Source organism: Arvicanthis niloticus, chromosome X (assembly GCF_011762505.2).
Source record: "Arvicanthis niloticus isolate mArvNil1 chromosome X, mArvNil1.pat.X, whole genome shotgun sequence".
NCBI lineage: Eukaryota > Metazoa > Chordata > Mammalia > Rodentia > Muridae > Arvicanthis > Arvicanthis niloticus.
The window spans coordinates 119,471,503-119,487,361 of record NC_047679.1 but is presented as its reverse complement, the minus strand read 5'-3'; positions in this window follow the sequence as shown (position 1 = coordinate 119,487,361).

Genomic DNA, 15,859 nt, shown 5'->3' with positions numbered 1-15,859 from the left:
TAAATATTAAATCAATCTTTTTATTTAAAATATATATTTTATAGTGAAATATTTCAAGTATGTAGACAAGTATACAGAATTATTGATAATGAAAATTAAGGACCCATAGAACAACTTTATCAAGACTTTATCAAGAACAACTTTATTTTTAACATTTTCTTTAGAAGTGTGTGTGTATATGTACATGTATATGTATATGTGAATTAAACAAATCTTATAAATACAGTCATGGATGTCTATAGAGCCATTTTATATTATGCTTTTTAAATAAATTTTATGATATTATAATGTAGTGTTATTATTTTCTCTTTCTTTTTTTCAAACCCTTTCATATACTCCTGTGTCTTCTCTGAAGTCAATGTTCTCTTTCCTTCTTCATTAATTGTTCTTACAAGCATATATGTGCATTTAGATATACATTCATAAGTTAAATGTGCTTTGTCTGTTTAATATTAATCATTTTCACATTTGTAGGGATGAGTATTTGGTACTGGGTAATCAAATGGTGTGTTCTTCTCTGGTTTCTCCCCCTCTTACCATCCCTTAGTTCCCTGTGTCACTTTTATTGTTTTGTAAGTTTTATGAGCATGTATATGTAGGCCTAAAGTATCAAGAGCTTTTCCTAATCTACTTTGGCATGTCCACTGTTATCATCCTTGTTCAATTTGTGTTTAGGTAGTGATAATGGTAAGAATACTGATATAGCTTCTGATGCTACTAGAAGACACAATCTCACAGCAAACTTCCTGATCTGGCTCTTAAAAATTTTACTGCCACCTGTTCATCAATGTTCCTAGATCTTTAGATGCTGTAGTGTTTTGTATGCAAACACATTGTATCAGATGTAAGCTATCTTGTAAACTGATGATAAAGTATTATTTTTTCCTTCTTTTATAGAGTTTATAAAGAAACGGGGCTAAGAATCTCTTTTTATACAGCTGTTTTCATGTATCTTCATTGAGTAAGCTTAAGAATTTTCCCATAGAATTATATTTTAAATATAATCACTTTCATAAAAAATAGCTGGATACAAAATTAATTCAAAAAGAAAAATCAGGAGAATTCTTATATATAAATGTCAAATGGACATAGAAAATCAGGAAAACAACATACTCCACAATAGCCTTAAACAATATGAAATATCTTTGGGTAATTGTAACTAAGCATGTGAAAGATTCTGTCCTGCCTGGAAAATATGCTGGGTCTATGGTGGTACAGAACTTGTGAGAGTAGCCAATAAATGTATAATTTAACTTGAAGCCCATGCCACACCAGAGGAAGAAGCCCATATCCTACAATATTTCGATGGCCAGGAACCAGAGACTGTATTGAACATACAACCTGAATGGTAAGGAACCTGAGACTGTATTGACCAGAGACCTATGATAGAACCAAACACTACTGGAAAACAATCAATGCAATTATTCCTAATAATATTCTGCCATTCTACTATGCTCACAATTTAGTGTGTTTTCCAATTGTCATCAGAGAGACTTCTTCCATCAGTAGATAGGAATGGGTGCAGAAACCCACAGCCAGACATTATGAGGAAAGTCTAAACTGGTGGTCCTGTCAGATCTCTCTTCTAGGACCACATAAAACTCCACTGAAGAGGGGGAGGAAAGATTGTAGGAGTCAGAGATGATGGAAAGCACCAGGAGAACACAGCCCTCTGAATCAACTAAGCAGTGTTTACATGGGTTCACAGAGAAGCAGAGTTTATATGGATTTACAGAGATTGAAGCAGTAAGCACAGGACTCACAAGAGAGTGCACCAGATCCTCTGCATATATTTTGTTATTGTTAGCTTGGCATTTTTGTGAAAGATGGTGTATATCTGATTTTCTTTTAGGACTCTTTTGCTCCTGTGTTGTCTTGTCCAGCTTTGATATGATGGTCTTTTCCCTTGTCTTTCATAACTTATTTTGCTCTGTTAAGTAGCTGTCTCCTGGAGACTTATTCTTTTCTGAAGAAAAAGGGAGGAAGAGTGGGGATCTAGGGCAGGAAGGAGATAAGGGAGATCTGGGAGGAGTGGAGGGAGGGGGAAGTTTGGTAGTGTGAGTGAAAATCTGTTTTCAATAAAGAAACAAAACTCCAGAAAATATATTTTATACATAAAAAAGTAATTCTTAATCTATTTGATATTATTTTTAGTTTGGAAGACTAAAATTAATTTTAGTTTAGGATACCCCAGGGCTTTGGACATCTTTGGCATATGGGCTGCCTTACTTACTCTTCTCGTAGAGTATTTTAGTATAAAATAGATGGCAAAGCAACATACAAACAGCTCAATAAATGAAGTTAAACAAGATGAATTAAAATATTCTCAATGCAATATATTAAACTGAATACTCTCTTGATCAAAATTTAGAAAAAACAAAACTATAAGTACTTGCAGAGTAGTACTTATAATATTAATATTTATGCTAAATTGGAAATATTTATATAGACAAAGATGTGGTGCAAATTCTTGAATATAAAAATACAAATAAATACAATTTCCCAAGTATTTTATTAATCAAACAAAAACAAAAATAAAAGTAATAAGAAAAAAAAATATAAAAATAATTACAGTTTGTTACTAAATTATTAGATACCATTTGTTCTAGTAAAATTAAGTAGAAATATAATAAATTTTGTTCATAAACAAATATATGTAAAAAGCATCTTAAAAGAAGAAAATGGGAAAAATTAAGAATTAGGAAACTTTGTAAAGTGCCCTTGTGAAAACTGCTTCCTGAGTCAGCCTAGAGAGGCCAGTGTCCTCAGAGAGGCAGACACCCAGCGGATCGGCACCCTTGTGGAAACCATATCCTGAGACATCCTAGAGAGGCCACCAACCTCAGAGCAGGGGACACCATACCCAGAGTCATCCTAGAGGAGCCATGGGACCCAGAGAAGCAGTCACCTTATCCCGAGACATTCTAGAGGAACCACTGCACTCAGAGCAGCGAACACCTAGTTGGTCTGCTCTCAAGAAGACACCTTACCCTGAGACATCCTAGAGGAGACACTGCACTCAGAGCAGCTGGAGCTCAGGATCACAGGATCACAAAGACATCTGGACCCTGAGGAGTTCTGACACAAGCAAGATAACTGGAAAGACACTCGCCAATCAGAACCAGTGAGAGAGGGTAGCACTAGAGTTAACCAAATGGTGAAAGGCAAGTGCAGGAATGTAAACAACATAAACAAAAGTTACTTGGCATCACCAGAACCCAGTTCTCCCACCATAGCAAGCCCTGAACAGCACATCACACAAGAAAAGCAGGACACAGAATTAAAATCACTTCTCATGATGATGATAGAGGACTTTAAGAAGGTCATAAATAACACTCTCAAAGAATTTGAGGAGAACACAGGTAAACAGATAGAAACCCTTAAAGAGGAAACATAAAAATCCCTTAAAGAATTGCAAGAAAACACAACCAAACAGGTGAAGGAATTAAACAAAACCGTCCAGGATCTAAAAATGGAAGTAGAAGCAATAAAGAAATCTCAAAAGGAGACTACCCTTGAGATAGAAAACCTAAGAAAAAGACCAGGGGTCATAAATGCAAGCATCATCAACAGAATACAAGAGATAGAAGAGAGAATCTCATGTGCAGAAGATACCATGGAAAACATTGACACAACTGTCAAAGAAAATGTGAAATGCAAAAAGCTCCTAACCTAAAACATTCAGGAAATCCAGGACACAATGAGAAGGCCAACCTAAAAATAATAGGTGTAGATGAGGGTGAAGACTCCCAACTTAAAAGGCCAGTAAATATCTTTAACAAAGTTATAGAGGAAAACTTACCTAACCTAAAGAAAGAGATGTCCTTAAATATACAAGAAGCCTACAGGACCCCAAATAGAATAGACTAGAAAAGAAATAACTCCCGTCACATAATAATCAAAACATCAAATATACAAAACAAAGAAAAAATACTAAAAGCAGTAAGGGAAAAAGGCAAAGTAACATATAAAGGCAGACCTATAAGAATTACACCAGACTTCTCACCAGAGACTATAAAAGCCAGAAGATCCTGGACTGATATCATACAGATCCTAAGAGAACACAAATGCCAGCCCAGACTACTATACCCAGCAAAACTCTCAATCAATATTGATGGAGAAACTAAGATATTTCATGACAAAAGCAAATTTATACAGTATCTTCCCACAAATCCAGACCTTCAAAGGATAATGGATGGAAAACTCCAACACAAAGAGGGAAATTACAATGTAGAAAAAACAAGAAAGTAATCTCTCAACAACAACAAAAGAAGAAAGTTACACAAACATAATTCTATCTCCAACAACAAAAGTGACTGGAAGCAACAATCATTTTTCCTTAATATCTCTTAATATCAATGGACTCAACTCTCCAATAAAAAGACATAGGTTAGCAGACTGGTTACAAAAGCAAGACCCAGAATTTTGCTGCATACAGGAAACACACTTCTGTGACAAAGACAGACACTACCTCAGAGTAAAAGGATGGAAAACAATCTTCCAAGCAAATGGTCCCAAGAAACAAGCTGGAGTAGCAATTCTAATGTCAACTAAAATTGACTTTCAACCAAACCCAATCAAAAAAGATAAGGAAGGATACTTTATACTCATCAAAGGAAAAATGTACCAAGATGAACTCTCAATTCTGAACATATATGCCCCAAATGCAAGGGCACCCACATACATAAAAGAAACTTTGCTAAAACTCAAAACATACATCACACCTCACACAATAATAGTGGGGGACTTCAACACCCCACTCTCAGCAATAGACAAATCATGGAAACAGAAACTAAACAGAGACACAATGAAACTAACAGGAGTTATGAACCAAATGAATTTAACTGATATATATAGAATATTTCACCCCAAAACAAAAGAATATACCTTTTTCTCAGCACCTCATGGTACCTTCTCCAAAATAGACCATATAATTGGTCACAAAACAGGCCTCAACAGATACAAAAAGATTGAAATAATTCCTTTCACCCTATCAGGCCACCATGGACTAAGGCTGATCTTTAATAATGACAAAAACAATGGAAATCACACATACACATGGAAACTGAACAATAGTCTACTCAATAATGGCTTGGTCAAAGGAGAAATAAAGAAAGAAATTAAAGACTTTTTAGAATTTAATGAAAATGAGGACACCTCATACCAGAACTTGTGGGACTCCATGAAAGAAGTACTAAGAGGAAAACTCATAGCTCTAAGTACCTACAAAAAGAAACTTGACAGAGCATACATTAACAACTTGACAGCACACCAGAAAGCATTAGAACAAAAAGAAGAAAATATACCCAATGGGAGTAGATTACAGGAAATAATCAAACTCAGAGCTGAAATCAAACAAGTGGAAACAGAAAAAAACTATACAAAATATTAACAAAACCAGAAGCTGGTTCTGTGAGAAAATCAACAAGATAGATAAACCCTTAGCCAGACTAAAGAAAGGGCACAGAGATGGTATCCAAATTAATAAAATAAGAGCTGAAAAAGGAGACATAACAGCAGAAATTGAGGAAATTTAAAAAAAATCATCAGATCCTACTACAGAGGCCTATACTCAACAAAATTGGAAAATCTGGATGAAATGGACAATTTTCTAGACAGGTACCAGATACCAAAATCAAATCAGGAGCAGATAAACCATCTAAACAGTCCTATAAACACTAAAGAAATAGAAGAAGTCATTAAAAGTCTCCCCACCAAAAAAAGTCCAGGACCAGATGGTTTTAGTGCAGAATTCTATCAGACCTTCAAGGAAAACCCAATACCAATTCTGTTCAAGCTATTCCATCGAATAGTAACAGAAGGAACACTACCCAGTTTGTTCTATGAAGCTACCATTAGGCTCATACCCAAACCACAGAAAGACTCAACCAAAAAAAGAGAACTACAGACCAATCTCTCTTATGAATATCAATGCAAAAATACTCAATAAAATTCTCGCAAACAGAATTCAACAACACATCAAAACAATTATCCATCATGATCAAGTAGGCTTTATCCCAGGAATGAAGGTATGGTTCAATATTTGGAAATTCATCAATGTAATCCACTACATAAATAAACTCAAAGAAAAAAAACCACATGGTCATCTCACTAGATGCTGAGAAAGCATTTGACAAAATTCAACATCCCTTCATGATAAAAGTCTTGGAAAGATCAGGAATTCAAGGCCCATACCTAAACATAGTAAAAGCAATATGCAGCAAGCCAGCAGCCAACTGAGCAATTAGACAACAAAAGGAAGTAAAAGGGATATAAGTAGGAAAGGAAGAAGTCAAAATTTCATTATTTGCAGAAGATATGATAGTATACTTAAGTGACCCTAAAACTTCCACCAGAGAATTACTAAACCTGATAAATAACTTTAGCAAAGTGGCTGGATATAAAATCAACTCAAACAAACCAGTAGCCTTACTCTATTCAAAGTATAAACAGGCTGAGAAAGAAATTAGGGAAATGACACCCTTCACAATAGCCACAAATAATATAAAATATCTTGGAGTGAATCTACCCAAGCAAGTGAAAGGTCTGTATGACAAGAACTTCAAGTCTCTGAAGAAAGAAAGTGAAGACGATCTCAGAAGATGGTAAGAACTCCCATGCTCCTGGATTTGCAGAATTAACTTAGTAAAAATGTTCATCTTGCCAAAAGCAATCTACAGATTCAATGCAATCCCCATCAAAATTCCAAATCAATTCTTCATAGAGATAGAAAGAGCAATTTTCAAATTCATTTGGAATAACAAAAAACCCAGGATAACAAGAAGTATTCTCAACAATAAAAGAACTACTGGGGGAATCACCATCCCTGACCTCAAACTGTACTACAGAGCAGTAGTGATAAAAACTGCATGGTATTAGTACAGAGACAGGCAGGAAGATCAGTGAAATAGAATTGAAGATCGAGAAATGAACCCGCACACCTATGGCCACTTGAACTTTGACAAAGGTGCTAAAACCGTCCAGTGGAAAAAGGTCAGCGTTTTCACCAAATGATGCTGGCTCAACTGGACCAGCACCCTACATGGTCAGCATGTAGAAGAATGCAATTTAGTCCATTCTTATCCCCTTGTACAAAGCTCAAGTCCAAGTGGATAAAGGACCTTCACATAAAACCAGATACACTAAAACTAATAGAAGAGAAGGTGGGGAAGACCCTCGAATACCTAAGCACAGGGGAAAAGTACCTGAACAGAACACCAATGGCTTATGCTCTAAGATCAAGAATTGACAAATGGGACCTCATAAAATTGCAAAGCTTCTGTAAGGCAAAGGATACTGTCAATAAGACAAAACGGCAACCAACAGATTGGGAAAAGATCATTACCAATCCTACATCCAATAGAGAACTAATATCAAATATATACAAAGAACTCAAGAAATTAGATGCCAGACAACCAAATAACCCTATTAAAAATGGGGTACAGAGCTAAATAAAGAACTCTCTACTGAGGAAATTCAAATGGCTGAGAAGCATCTTAAGAAATGCTCAACATCCTTAGTCATCAGGGAAATGCAAATCAAAACAACCCTGAGATACCACCTCACACCAGTCAAAATGGCTAAGATCAAAAATTCAGGTGATAGTAGTTGCTGCGAGGATGTGGAGAAAGAGGAACACTCCTCCATTGTTGGTAGGGTTGCAAGCTGGTACAACCACTCTGGAAGTCAGTCTGGTGGTTCCTCAGAAAATTGGACATAGCACTACCTGAGGACCCAGCTATACCACTCCTGTGCATATACCCAGAAAATGCTGCAACATATAACAAGGACATATGCTCCACTGTGTTCATAGCAGCCTTATTTATAATAGCCAAAAGCTGGAAAGAACCCAGATGTCCTGCGACAGAAGAATGGATACAAAAATATGGTACATTTATACAATCGAATATTACTCAGCTATTAAAAATAATGAATTCAAGAAATTATTGGGTAAATAGATGGAACTAGAAAATATCATTCTGAATGAGGTAACCCAATCACAAAAGAACACATATGGTATTTACTCAATGATAAGCGAATATTAGCCCAAAAGTTTGAAACAACAAAGATTAACTAACAGACCACATGAAGCTCATTAAGAAGGAAGAACAAGTGTGGATGCCTAGGTCTTACTTAGAAAGAGTAACAAAATACCAAAGGGAGCAAATAAGGAGAAAAATTGTGGGACAGAAACTGAAGGAGAGGTTGTATGGAGACCATTCCACCTGTGTATTCATCCCATGCAGTCACCAAAAATAGATGCTGATATGGATTACAGAAAGTACATGCTGACAGCAGCCTGATAAGGCTGTCTCCTTAGAGGTCCCCCAGAGTCTGACATACCCAAAGGCAGATACTCACAGCTAAACATTAATTAGATCAAGGGTTCCCAATGGATAAGTAGGAGAGAAGACTGAATGAGCTGAAAGGGTTGATGCCCCCATGAGGAGAGAAACAATACTAACCAACCAGAGGCCCCCAGGGTCTAAACCACCAGCCTAGGAGCACATTGGGAGGGACTCATGACTCCAGCTGTATATGTAGGGGAGGATGGCCTTGTTGGGCATAGGTGGGTGAGGAGATCTTTGGTCCCATGAAGGCTGAAGACTGAGTGGGGGGGTCTGAGTGTGGGGAGGTGGGAGTGGAGAGTAGGTGTGTTGCACCCTCATAGAAGCAGGAGGAGGAGGGTGGACTAAAGGGTTCCTGGGTGGTAGGGGGAATGGAGTAAGAGGATAAAATTCTAAAGGTAAATATTATATTCAAAAAAGGGGGGGGAGAAAAGTGGTTAGAAGCAGCATCTTTAAAAAAATGTCAGCCCTCTAAAAAAATTATCTTGATACTAAAATTTGTTATGAGAATTGTACATTGCAGAATACACAGCCTTGGTGTATCTATACATCAAGCAAGTTATGCAGACCTGCTGAAACCTATGAGGTCCTGGAATTCCATCTGGATGCAGTGAAGACACACCATTAGAGGCTTATCAATTTACTCCCCCCACCCCTCTTCCAATATTTCAATGCCCATGATCAGCTTGAAGAAGTTAATGAAGAGTCAGTGCCCCTATTCCTTGCGCTTGGGGACGAAGGTGGTTAATATTGGGCTGTCTTTCTAGGGAAAAGTAGTGATTTTGTGAGAATAGGGAGGATTAGCTAGGATTTATTGCATAGCCATAAGCTATTGGTAGAAATCTGTATAATTATTATCAAGATGAAGTTATAATTTCTTAAATGGTACAAAATTTACCTTGACTTCACATCTAAGGTTTTCATTGGTACAAGCTTCTTATTGACATAAAAGTGAGCTGAATATTGATACTCTCATAGGCATTGTGCCTATATAACACATTTAGGAATATATATAACACATTTAGGAATACAAGGCCTAGACCCAGTCCTTCTTTAACTTTTTCAACTGATTTGAGATGCTTAGCCTGTGAGTTAAGGGTCTATAGCAAATTCATGGCTTGGAGTTTATTGTTAGGGTGTTTTCTATATTTTATTTAGAAATAGTTGAGAGGAGTTAACAAACAACAATCCAGATTACCTTACATGGATAGTTGGTTTTCTAAACATCAGAAGTCTACAAAATTGACGTTATAAACATTTCTGTATTAATGTTCATTTTGATTAGAGACCTGTCTGCTCCTGACAGCATCCTGTATTGAATTCTAAGAAGAAATTGAGCATCTTTGGAGTTACTCCAGTTGTGGTGAGACAGCCACTAGGCAAAAATTGCCTCTTTTCATCTACAGACAAATTACTGTCCAGAAAAGGACACTCTTGCAGAATAGTCGACTGATTATATCTGCCTAGACAGAGTAATCAGCCCTTAATAATACTGCATCACTAGGTCTGTCAGATGATCCTGGGCCAGAAGGCTGAAGATCAGATGCTCCAACATTTTGAAGTATAGGGAGTGTCCAGGTGTTCAGCGGTCTTTATAAATTGGCTAAGTTTTAGAAGCTATGTTTAGTGCTTCCCATAATTTCAGTTAACTCAGTCATTCTGGATTTCTGACAGGGTTGAAAACTTATAGTCTCATAGCCAATCCCGGCCATTTACTTTAAGAGAAAAGATTTGAGTTGGATGGTTTTCAGCTGACATTCATTCATCATCATAATATTACTATTATTATTAATGGCCAGTATTATTGTTGCTATTATTATCATTAGCCTGTATTTCAGTATTTGAAATCATTTTGGTTGTTGTTGTTTCCTAATGTCAATACAAGTCACTATTATTCCTAGTTTACTATTCATTATTTTTCCTTTTTACAATTCAAGATTTACATGGAAAAAATTAAGTGATTGTAAATTATCCTACTACATATTAAGTTTCTGGTTTATGTGTTTTTTCCCTAATTTCAAAGTATAATTTCAGATGATAAGAAAGTTGTAACCAACTGAAAACAATGTTTCACATTTAACTGATCATACTTTATAAAGAAATTAATTACTAAAACTTGATGTGAGTAATAAAAATACCTGGACTCAGTACTGATACAGTACTTTTGGATATCAATAAGGTGACAAAAACTGTCCAAAAATATGGAGTATTATTAATTTTTAGTAGCATAAGTGCAACCACTTAAAGCTACATCATTAGAAAAAATAAGAGGGTTGTGACAAGGCACATTATTGGGATGTGCTAAAGATGCAGAAACAGGAGGATCAAAATTCTGATTCAAGCCTAAGCTATACCTTTAAGGGACTTGTGAGTTGGTTTAGCAGGTAAAGGCACTCAGGACCTGAAATCAATCTTCTAAACTACAAGGTGAATAAAGAGAATTAGCTCCTGCAAGTTGTCTTCTAATCTTCACATAAATGACATGGCATCATGTCAACACACACACAAACACACAAATACACATGGCCACAAAATAAATTAAAATGTAAATTAGAATTAAAAGGCAATAAAGAAAAATAAGTAAATAATAAGTAAAACAAATAAAAGTCCTATTTTACTTTCCAAACTAGCCAGTAGAATTTTTAACAGTACTTCATTAACTGTTCAGTGTAAGGATGGAGACGCAAATGTCCAAGCCTATTCTGAACCTTAATTAAGGAAAATAGTAAAGAGAGAGAGAGAGAGAGAGAGAGAGAGAGAGAGAGAGAGAGAGAGAGAGAGAGAGAGAGAGAGTAAGAGTAAGAAAACAGAGGAAGAGAAAGAGGTATGGGAGACTTTTTAGTTTTGACTCAGCATTTCTCCTTCTAAAAGGAAAAATAACATTCAGGAACAAATATATTTATACAAGAAATATTCATCATAATTTTCATGTTACTTTTAAGAATAAAAAATATGAAACACAACCGATAACCACTCTTATGGTAGTATTTAACATTGGTATACATTAACACTTCATATATTTAATGGTTGCAATATTTGTAAGGAATTACCCATGCTATAATTTGACTGAAAATAAAGCAAAATATAATTTTGTACACGAAGGGATAAGTTAGGTATAAGTTTTATGATGCCTAAAGCTTTAATAATTTTAGGTGAGAAACAAATTTATGAATATGAAATTACATTAGCAGATGAATATTTATAGTAAGTAGAGAAAATAAAAGTACTAGAAAATTTATAATGATAGCAAATACCAAAAATATATTGCTATTTCACAAACAGTTTTTCTATTTGTCCCCATTCGCTATCAGCAATGTCATTCAGAATGTTAAAGGTACTCATCCGTTTTGGGTAATTTTTGTTACATCTCTTTCCTATACAAGCCACTATGAACATGTTCTCTTTACTGACACTGTATTTTAACACCCTATAAACACAGAAGTTCTCATTATTTTAAATGATTTCTATTTCATGAAGTTTTTATAAGATACTTATACTATCTTTTTTATTTACAATCCAGCCGTTGCAATGCCTATCACCCCTCCCACAGTCCCTCATTCCATTCTTCCTCCTCCATATCGCCAATAGGATCCTCTTCCTTACCCCCACGAGACCTTTTCCCTCCCTGGGGCCTCAAGTCTTTCTAGGATTAAGCACATCTTCTCCCACTGAGGCCAGATCAGGTAGTTCTCTGCTGTATATGTGTCGGGGGCCACGGAACAACAAGAGTATGCTGCCTGGTTGGTTGCTCAATCTGTGAGAGATCCCAGGAGTAAAGGTTAGTTGAGATTGCTGTTCTTCCTATAGGGTTACCCTCTTTTTCTGCTTCTGCCATCCTTCCCCTTATTCACCATAGAGTTCCCGACTTCACTCCAATCGTTGATTGTAAGTATCTACAACTGTCTCAGTCAGTGGCTGGTAGGGCCTCTCAGAGGACAGCCATGCCAGGTTCCTGTGTGTAAGCACATCATAGCATCAATAATAGTGTCAGGCCTTGGTGCCATCCTTTATGCTGTTAACATTTCAATATATTTTATAACCATAATTTACGTCCATTATAACATGTAATGTATTGAATGATATATTTAATATATTATATATTAGTGCACTGTAGTGAACTGAAAGGTCTGCTACAGAATATTAGTCAAGATAAGTAGTTCAAGATGCCTTTGACTGTTTTTTAACCACTATTTCTAACACAAAGAGAAAGAAAGTTATTTAATCTGATGACTTGTTTTGGTAAGCAAATAATTCTAGTTTCTTTTTTTTCTTTAGTATCGAACAGTAGTTGTTCATTTTATTTATCATTTAATTTTAAATTGTCCTCCTTGAGTTTATACAGTAAAACAAATAATACATCAACATCTTATTTCTATTAATATTATTCTATAAAAGTGAGTTTCATGCTGGAAATGTAGTTCTACAGATAAAAGCATGGGTAAGTTTTGCAAAAGACCTGGGTTCTATTCCCTGTACTCATTTTGTGGCTCACCACCATCTTTATCTCCAGTTCCAGGAGATCTCCTGCCCCCTTCTGGCCTCTGCAGGGACCAGGCACACAAATATGCATTCAGACAAATCACCTGTATATAACAGAAATGTATTTCTATGCATAGCCTTACCCCCACACGTGAGTCTATATAGTGCTTACATCACAAACACATGAGATATCTATTCAGAGTTAAAAGATGAGTGAAAGAAGGAATACATGAGTAAATGGAGATCCAGTTGGCAAGAGAAGATATCCTGAGTCAATGCCATTTCGAGCTTTAGGAAATCGCTGTTTCTATAGTAATGAATTTTATGTAAAACTGGAAAATATCAGGTACAATATTTCATCTTAGCAGTGAGAAAAAGGAAGAATCCCAGATCCTGAAATACTGAAAGATGAGGGAATATATGAAACACAGAGGAGACTATTCATTGCTGGCAGAGGGTACATCACAGAAATGCATACGGACTGCTCAGAGTAGGGCAACAGGTGTAGGCAACAGACAGAATTCACCTCCTGCCTCCCTTTCTGCCTCCTCCTGAAGTTTAGGAAGATGAGGACTCTGACTTGAGGGATGATTCTAAAGTCAACCAACAGAATGCAGTGGGAATAGGGTCTCAGGAGCAAACATGAAGACCTTGAAGAGTATTGAGAATACCTCTGGAATTAGACATGGGAAAGAAGTATGTGTGCATATGTGCACATGTGAGTATATGTGTGTGTGTGCACATTTTGTGTGTATGTACATACATGTGTGTGCTTCCAGTATCTATTTCAGTTGTGCAACAAATTTTGTAGTGCCTGAAGATGAAGTATTAAATTGGGCAACCATATTCCGTAAGATTACCTCTTAGTACCTTGATGGGGAACAGTAGTAAATCTGTCTACTCATAGACTTTTCTGTTCTCTTTACCTCTGTCATTCCTTCATTCTCATTACTCATTTGAGTAACTGTTTCTTTACTGAAACAATTTTATCACCTTTTACTCTGATGAAATTCCATTTGACAGTTCTTGCCATTTTATGACTTACTGGAGTCTTGTTCCTAGCCTATTCTTTAAATATTATATTTCTTTTATTAGTTTCAAAGTTTTCAGTTGCACATTCACATTTGAACAATTCTTAACTGCATTTGGTACACACTGCTAGATATTGATCCACTCTGAGTCTTGGACATGTAGATGTCTGCTTTTACCAGCATTATTTGTTAAAGAGGCTGTCAGCACCACAACATATATTTTTGGAACTTTGTCAAGAAACAGATGGCTGTAGTTTTGTGAGTAAAATTCTATCCTTTAATTCTATTTCACTGGTATACATTTCTTTTTGTGCCAGTACTACATATTTTTCCTACCATTTCTCTTTAGTATAAATACATATCAGAAGTATTTTAAGACAAGGTGTTATAGTATCTCTAGCATTTCTCTTTCTGCTCAAGATTTCCGTGGCTACTGGGGTGTGTTTATAGTTCTATATGAATTAGGGGGAATTTTTTTTACTTCTGAGTATAATGCCATTGAAATTTTGATAGTAATTTCATTGCTTATACAGTTTTAGTTTACATGGCCATTTTCATAATTCTTTATTTCATGGACACAGGAGGGCTTTCAAACTTATACTGTGTATTATCTTCAATTCCATTTCTTCTTTTAATTTTTATCACAAAGTTTTATACTTTCAAATGGTTATCAGTACACACAACTATAATATGTAACAATTTCTTGAGTCTTCGTGGAGTAATTTTAATTAAAATAAACTAAGAGCTAGCCAAACAATTCCAATAGTATGCAATGTTCTTACCCTTAGCAAGAATTAATTACTTTAAGGCTGGCTGATTCCTCAAATAGCTATTACTTTGTCATATATAAAGCTCCTGACATTTAAGAAAGCATAAAGGGAAAGTTATTTAACTCCCTTTTACAAATGGCAGTTGTCCATGTGGACATATGTGACATTTAGCTTCATCATAGAGGGCTGTGACACACAAGTCCTTGAATTAGGAGGCTACATTTGGTGGAAAATGGCTCATCTTGGCTTGTATCAGGTTTAATTAGTAATACTACAAAAAAAAACCAACATCATTTATCACTTGAAACTGAATCTCTTATCTCAAATATAGGTAGCTGAAGCCATGCTGGCCATAAGTTACATCTTCTGATTTCTCTAGACCATTGGAGGTAGATATAGGGGAATTCTGGAAACTTGGAGGCAGAGTCAAGTTAATATAAGGATGATGGTAATTATTTCACTGTATTTTGAGAAGAGAAGCATGAGAGAACATGGAGATAGTTGTTCACTCTCTTCAGAAGAGACTTACCAAATCCACACCTGGGTGCCAGCACTAGATTTTCAAAAGGGTCAGTGGGAGTCAGTGTTCTAAGAGTTCCAGATAAAGATGCGTGAACTTTGCAAAACACTCTATCTATATAGTGAACTTTTTAAAGATTTATTTATTTTTATTTATTTGAGTATACTGTAACTGTCTTCAGACATACACCAGAAGAGTGCATCAGATCCCATTACAGATGGTTGTGAGCCATCATGTGGTTGATGAGAATTTGATTCAGGATCTCTGGAAGAGCAGTCAGTGCTCTTAACCACTGAGCCATCTCTCCAACCGGCATGAATTTTTTAAATTATAGTAATTGCTATAATATGCTATTGATACCAAATAGTAGGTTATGTTTGCATATGTGTAACAAATATAGTTTCTTTTGAATCTTGACAGATTCTTGTCCCTATCTACTTCTGTAGCCTGCCACTCTCTACATAAACTCCTAAAAATTTAATGTGGGTTATTTTTTTTATTTTTCTTAATGATGAATCCAAATATAACAGATAAATAAACACTTATATAAGAGGTAAACAAATACATTTTATTTTGGAGATTATCAAATAATCACTTAGATGATAATATTAAGATTATTTTTCTTAAAATTCAAAAAAACATGTTAATTATCAAGAATACTGTTTATATGTCAAGATATATATATATATATATATATATATATATAATTTA